The 7,726-nt window shown below is 41.9% G+C and overlaps 1 long non-coding RNA gene across 1 annotated transcript; it reads right to left on the bottom strand.

Moving 5' to 3' along the window:
• Positions 1 to 741: 741 nt before the first annotated feature.
• LOC127446859 (uncharacterized) lies at positions 742 to 4,350 on the bottom strand. Its single transcript, XR_007898255.1, has 3 exons — positions 4,255 to 4,350; positions 1,606 to 3,885; positions 742 to 1,492 (listed from the first exon to the last, which is right to left on the bottom strand). It is a non-coding gene; the product is annotated as an uncharacterized LOC127446859 (long non-coding RNA).
• Positions 4,351 to 7,726: the final 3,376 nt, after the last annotated feature.

Here is a 7,726-nt window from a genome sequence, read left to right on the forward strand (position 1 = left end):
TTGAAGCGAGCAACAGAACTTCGGCCAGCAACCATGCTCGCTCCGGTACGATTATCGACCGATTAGCGGTCCATTCTGACGAGTGATTCCGATCTCACCACGGTGTTTAGTGTAAAAGTCTGCTCTCATATCTGGGCCAGGAACCACTGTCACATCCGTGTGTGATTTTGAATTCTCTGCTGTAATGCGAGCTCATCCATGAGGCAGCGCTGAGATTGGATGGAAGTGTTTCTTCTCATGAATAATGTGGAGAAATGCTCCTAATCGAATGACATATATTAGCGTACTCAACTACCAATCACAACTCAAAGTGTACGCATATACATTTGTTTTTAAACTGGAAGACCAAAATGTCTCAGGAAAAAAAAAACAAACAAAAAAACATTACCCATGTTACAAAAAACAGGAGTGCAATAATTGTTTTCAGTATCTGTCAGTCATTGTCCAACCCCTACTTATGATTGTTTTCATGCGCTTTGTCTTTGTCCATATATGAAAAACTTTAGGTTGGAGGTCATGAGTAGGCTGTCAGAGATTCTTGGCAGCATCCTAGTGTGTCCCATAATTGTGTTACTTGGAGACGTGTCTACATTAATAAGAATGAATTGAGATGTTTCGAAATGTTTAATCTCATTGACTGTTGCCAAAAAAAAAAAAAAAAAAAAAAAACACATTTTACTCAATTATAAAGAGAGAACAAAAATTCAACTTCAATAAATCACTGACTACTTTGTATCCATGCACTGGAAAAATTAACTGTATCAATACATGATATGTGGTCCCCATTTTTTTTTAATACTTAGAGAACTGAATACTCCTCCTGACATCATAATAAGCCTATGACTACAACTATGCTGTGTTTACTTGTATTAATTGAAATGGAGTGTGTTAGCTTATAACGCTTATTTCGCTAGACCACATTCACTTTTTGCTATTGTTCTTTTTCCCTCTCTTCTCTCTCTCTTTGTTTTTGTCTCTCCATTCTGTTATTGTTTTTGTTCATAAAAAACAAACACTTAAGGCCACGTCAACACTTATTCATGTACATTTAAAAAAGCATTAATTTCGCTAAGTTAATGGCTCTCATCCACACAGGGATGGCACTGAAAATGGAGTTTTCAAACTTAAACCGATAAGTGTGGACGTGGCCTTAAGAACTTTAATGAAATTTCAATCATGCTGTTGAAAGGGTCAAACAGATAATAGTTTATATTATATAACTGTAACAAAGGTTCGTTGTCTGGCAGATACAGGAGGAAGCAGGAGCTGGTTTCCACGATCCAGGTGAGTCAGATTTTATTAAAATAAAACAGAAATCACTTTCCAGTATATATCAAACAAAAGACTGCTTTTCAGCATTAATTGAAACCAAGTCAAGCTTTTCTGCAATAATCATAAAAAGTCTCTGATCACAAATACACAGTCTCTGGTGTGTCACTCTTCTCTCTCTCTTTCTGTGGACTGGGCTGTCTTTTTTCTCCCACGACTCTCACTGTGAACATAGAAACGGTAATTAGTCCTGTCCGGTGTGTCTGTCTAAAAAACAAAAAGGAGAGAGAAATCAGGGGAGTGCAGAAGTGGCCCGCCATAAAGTGCTGCTTTTACCTGTGTGAAAGCCTGTTGGCACAGCTCTGTCCACTGGATTGAGTCTGGAGCTCCCTTTTTGGTGAGATCAGTCAGCGGGCTGGTGACATCCGAATAATTAGGCACAAACCTTCGATAATAGCCAGCCAGCCACAAGAAATGTCTCATCTCCTTTTTTAGTCTTAGGTCTCAGGCAGATCACAATCGCTGCGGTTTTATCAATTTGGGGTCACACCTGCCCGTGCCCCAAGTGGAACCCCATATATCGTACCTCCACCCATCCAATTGCGCACTTCTTCGGGTTTGCTGTGAGCCCCACTGATCGCAGTGACCTCAGAACCGCCCCTGATGCTGCATGTGCCACTGCCAATCATAACTGTAAATAATAATTTCATCCAAATAAGCAGCGGCATACGCAGCGTGCAGTTTGAGGACTCTGTCCATAAGATGCTGAAACGTAGCCGGAGCCCCAGACAAACCGAATGGAAGGGTCACAAATTGGTGTAATCCAAATGGTGTGGAGAAGGCCGTTTTCTCATGGGACATCGGAATTAAGGGGATTTGCCAATAGCCCTTTGTTAACTCCATTGTCGAGTAAAAGAGGACTGCACCCAACCGATTGAGCAGTTTGTCAATATGAGGCATTGGATATGCATTCAATACGACACTGCATTGACTTTTCTATAATCTACACAGAATCTGACCAAGCCATCGCTCTTAGGCACCAGAACCACCGGGCTGGCCCAATAACTGTGGGATTATTCTATTACTCCCATATCAAGCATGGCCTTTAATTCTTCCCGTACTACCTGTTTCTTGTGTTCAGGTAAGCGTTAGGGCCGACTACATACCACTACCCCTGGGGTTGTCTCAATGTGGTGTTCTATGAGATTAGTGCAGCCGGGGAGAGGCGAGAACACGTCAGAGAAACTTTTTTGCAATCTGGCAACCTCTGTACATTGTGACGGCGAGAGGTGGTCTCCACAAGGGACTGGAGTGAACTGATTGGCTTTTAGACTCACCTCCAGACTGAGCTCCCTCTCTGGAACTACCATCACCAAGGATACGGGGACTGCCTCTCTCCATGGTTTTAGTAGGTTGAGGTGGTAAATGTGATGAGACCTATCCATATGCACTAACTCATAGTCGACTTCCCCAACTCACCATGTGACCTCAAAGGGCCCTTGCCACTTCACGAGTAATTTTGGGCTCGATGTGGGTAGTAATACAAGTACTTTATCTCCCTGTGCAAACTCCCATAGCCGAGCTCCCCAGTATACAGCCGGGACTGACGTTCTTGCACCTGTAGTAAATTCTCCTATGATAGACGCCCCAGTGTGTGGAGTTTTGCTCTCAGGTCAAGAACGTATTGAATTTTATTTTTGCTTTGTGAAGGTCCCTCCTCCCAATTTTCCTTCATGACGTCTAACATGCCACGGGGCTCACGCCCATATAACAATTCAAATGGGAAAAACCCAGTGGAGGCTTGTGGGACCTCTCGTACTGCAGATAACATGGGTTCGAGCCACTTATCCCAATTCCGAGCATCTTCGTGCACAAACTTACGAATCATATTTTTAAAGGTCTAATTAAAACGTTCGACCAAGCCATCTGTTTGAGGATGGTACACGCTTGTCCAAATCGATTTGATACCCAATAAATCGTACAGCTTGTGTCGTGTACATGACATGAAAGTAGTGCCCTGATCAGTGAGGATTTCTTTTGGAATCCCCACTCAGGAGATTATTCTGAAGAGTGCCTCAGCAACACTACATGCTGAGATGTTGCAAAGAGGCACTGTTTCCAGGTATTGTGTTGTGTAGTCTACCAGAACCAACACAAAGCGATGCCAAGGCTTCCCCCTCCCTTACGTCATCCTGACGCAGAGATGACGTAGATGGGCCCGGTGCATTGCACACACCACACTGTCCCACTGTATTACATGACCCATCCACACACAACCCCTTTAACAAGTCAGGAAAAGCCGGCCAATTAGTACCTAAAATTAGTTGATGGGTGAGGCGGGAACTAACCACAGCCTCAATGTTATTCTTTTGACGTCGAAATAGAATAGTGACGGTCACTGCAGGATAATCTTAAATATCCCCGTGCACACACCTCACCTTCACCCGATTATTTGTATTCAATGCCCATTTTGAACCAAGAATTGATGAATGGATTGTTCTGCCACCCCATTGTGCCTTGCTTAAGTTGATAGACAGATAACTTCTTTACCAATCACCACGCTGAAGCACATACCCAGTTCACTTTGTTTAATGGATGACTGGAAGTAGGGTAAAACTGAAAAAAGGAATATGATACAAGTTACAAATGTATGAATCTAAATGCTTTGAAGAAAGAAAGTATCTCATAAATATGAGTGCACATAAAATAATACCACATGTATGATCAGCATACATATATATGTGAAATAAACAGACATCTGAAACGTTAGCGCTTTCAATCATATAGTAAATAAATCAAATCAGATTGCATCAGATAAATGATTAATGACAGGGGATTACATCATAGATAACGTGTCTGGAACATGAAATAGTTAGGGCGTGCTAATAGGACTGAAAGATAGTTTTAGACTCAAATGAAATCTTACACTGAACACAAAATACTATCAAATATAGTTAAATAACTTGTTAACATGAATTTACATACCAACGATACCTCTAAAAGACATGAAATGTAGCAGAAGAATTAGGATGAGAAGAGCTGCATGAGAGCCTGATACCTTCCCATAACAACTGACTGAAGCTGGTCTAACATTGATGACATCATCAGTATGCAGCAAACTCTTAAAGGAGCCAACACACATTTGACTTGACCTAATATTAACATATGACCACCAAGGCTTGGTATGTACCTCGGGGACCGGGATCAACATCCCCACCTCCATCACCAGGCACTGTTTGTGGATGTGTCCCGGCTCCCCGTAACTCCAACAGACCGGCCCAAATCTCACGTCCACACCAGTGGCGGCAGCTTCCCCCACCTGAGAGGAAGAATGGGTAGAGCCGGGGGAGAGAGAGACAGGAGTGTTAGTACACCGGGTCACCGGTCTCAGGGGATTGTTCCACCATTTCCGGGGTAAACGGAATAGGTCAGAAAGAAAGGGGTGGAGGAAGGGGAGGGAGAGGGTCCACAGAGAGAGAGAGAGAGCGGGGAGCATTGGCCTCCAGGTATGCCGCTAAATGGTCCTCCGCCAACGGCACTGCTTCATCGCTGGGCTCCTCAGCCAGCACCTACCGCCGGCAGGCGTCACGGAGCTGTTGAGTGAAGGCAAACGGGCAGCTGACTTCGCTCAGCGTCAGGGATCCGAACTGCTGGCGATGCTCTTTGGGACTGCGGCTGACCCACTGCAGGATGGCTTTCTTGAGCTCGGGGTACCTAAGGAGGTTGTCAACAGGGAATTGTTGGGCCACGAGATGGGCCTCCCAGTCAGCAGCGGTAGGAGGTGGACTGCCCATTGCGCCCACGGCCATTCCAGAGCTTGGGCCGTGTGCTCGAAGAGCTCCAGAAAGGCCTCTGGGTCATCTTGTGCCCCCATCTTTGCCAGCATCACGTGGGGGTTCGCTGCTGCTGGGGTCACAGCGTAACCAAGCTCCGCAACACCCATCGGTCATCTTCTTGGTCTCGAAGGAGCACCTCGAAGTGCTGTTGCTGCTCCGCCCGCAGATCCATGAGGGCCTGGTGTTGAGCCTGGTGGATGTTGGTGAGGGATCGGAACACTTCCTCCAGCGGCAAAGATTACTCCATAGCAGCGTACCCTTCCTCCTTATCCTGGATTTCAGCACCAGTGTAACAAAGGTTAATTGTTGGGCAGATAAAGCAGGAAGCGGAGCTGGTTTCCACGATCCAAGTGAGTCAGATTTTATTAAAATAAAACAGAAATCATTTTCCAGCATATATCAAACAAAAAACTGCTTTTCAGCATTAACTGAAACCAAGTCCAGCTTTTCAGCAATAATCATAAAAAGTCTTTGATCACAAATACACAGTCTCTGGTGTGTCACTCTTCTCTCTCTCTTTCTGTGGACTGGGCCATCTTTTATCTCTCCCAACACTCACTGTGAACATAGAAATGGTAATTAGTCCCAATTCATCTCAGGTGGATGTCCTTACCGCTTTCTCTCTCCCCCAGATGGACGCGCGACCACGCCCTCACCTCCACAATAACTAATAGTTCTTACTACAAAAAACATGCATTTGTGCCTCTAATGATTAAAAAAACATCATGAGACACCAAATTGTACTGTATTCATGGAAAGTTCCACAGTTCTATATCATGTTTAACATTTAGTTCATCCATTGGACAGGTACATGTATCAATATATTTAGAGCATTTCTTTATGGCTCAATAGAGACTCAGCTCTTGTATGCATAATGGAGGATTAAATTCTGTGGTGGTTCTTTAGTAACATTTGTCTGTATTTGAAGCTACGTTTCACAATGAAATCTTAATCACTGAAACAAAGAAATATGCTGAGTATTCCGGTCTTGTGTAAACTGAATGCACTCTTTGAGCCCAAATAAATAATTTCATGAATGTATTTGTGCCTGTAAATGTCAGATGTCCTGTTAAACTGTAAATCGAACTGCTTAGAATATGGAGCACGAAATGAGGGGATTAAAAAATGACATGCCAAGTGAGCCTGTAGAAATCTATATTAATGATGGGACATTTGACTTTGAAAGGGTAGAGTTGCACATATGAGGTTTTAGATTGCATATCCATTCCCTTAAAAAAAGACCTGAAAATTGTGTCACTCTAGTCCTTCTGTGAAATAAGTTTTGAGTACATGGTTACAATGAGAGGACAGATTCTGTGTTATTAGATACTTCAAGCAATTATCTCTAGCAATTTAAAGGCAGTAATTATTACAACCTCAAAAAAGATTTATCCTGACTATCACATGACAGAAAATGTACACGTTCCTCTCTTTTGGTATAGATTGCAAACGTTTATATTAAGTGTATTTAAATACTATGTACCTAAGCATTTGATACAATGTACTAATTATGTAAATACATGTTGTTGCATTTTATTACATTTAAAGTACCTGCATTTAATTACATCTTTAGTTACACTGTTGACCTTACCCCTAATCCTAATCCTACCCCAACCCTAAAGTTTAGGGTTAGGGTTAGGTTAGGCCCTGTCTAAAACCTTACCCTTATCACTAAACCCTTACCCTTATCCCTAAACTCTAACACGAAACCTACTCGTAGTTCAACTACAGTAGCAGCAAATGCAAATCTTGTGAGAATTTTGCAGAACAACATGTAGTTACACAATAAGTACATTGTATTATATGTATTTTAAATGATAATACATAGTAGTTAAAGACAAAGTAGTTAATATAAAGCGGGACCAATGTCCGTATGTGTTTGAATGTAAAGTATGTGCAGTTCTGAACATAACACTCTGTTTAAACCTTCAATGTAAACCTCGGGTCTCACCTCTTTAGAATTCCTCAACCTTTCTCTTATGAATAGTGTAACAATATGTTATAGTGTCACAAATATTTTTGCACTTCCACTTCCAATTTTTGTATTATTTCATATCTATGTACAGTAGCAAGAAAAAGTATTTGAACCCTTTTGAATTACCTGCATTTATGTATATAAATATGTCTTAAAATCTGGTGTGATCATCTAAGTTACAATAATGAACAAACACATTAGTTTTACTAATAACACACAAATTATTGTATTTTTCTGGACTTTTCTGTTCTGTATTGTACACATTGAATACATCATTCAAACATTCACAGTGTATGTTGGAAAAAGTATGTGAACCCCTAGGCTAATGATGTCAACAAAAGCTAATTAGAGTCAGGAGTTGGCAAACCTGGCATTCAATTAATGAAATGAGATTGAGGTATGGGTTAGAGCTACTTTGACTCAAACATTTTGAGTTTGCTATTCACAAGAAGCATCTGCTGACGTGGATCATGCCTCGCAAAAAAGGATTGTTTCTTTGTATAACACTAGAAAGGGTTGCAAAGTTATCTCAAAGAGCTTAGATATTCATCAGTCCACAGTTTAACAAACTGTGTATAAATGGAGACGATTTAGTACCGTGGCTACTCTCTCAAGAAGTGGCCGTACAGCCAAGATGACTCAAAGG

The sequence above is a fragment of the Myxocyprinus asiaticus genome, chromosome 10 (genome assembly GCF_019703515.2).
Source record: "Myxocyprinus asiaticus isolate MX2 ecotype Aquarium Trade chromosome 10, UBuf_Myxa_2, whole genome shotgun sequence".
Taxonomy (NCBI): domain Eukaryota; kingdom Metazoa; phylum Chordata; class Actinopteri; order Cypriniformes; family Catostomidae; genus Myxocyprinus; species Myxocyprinus asiaticus.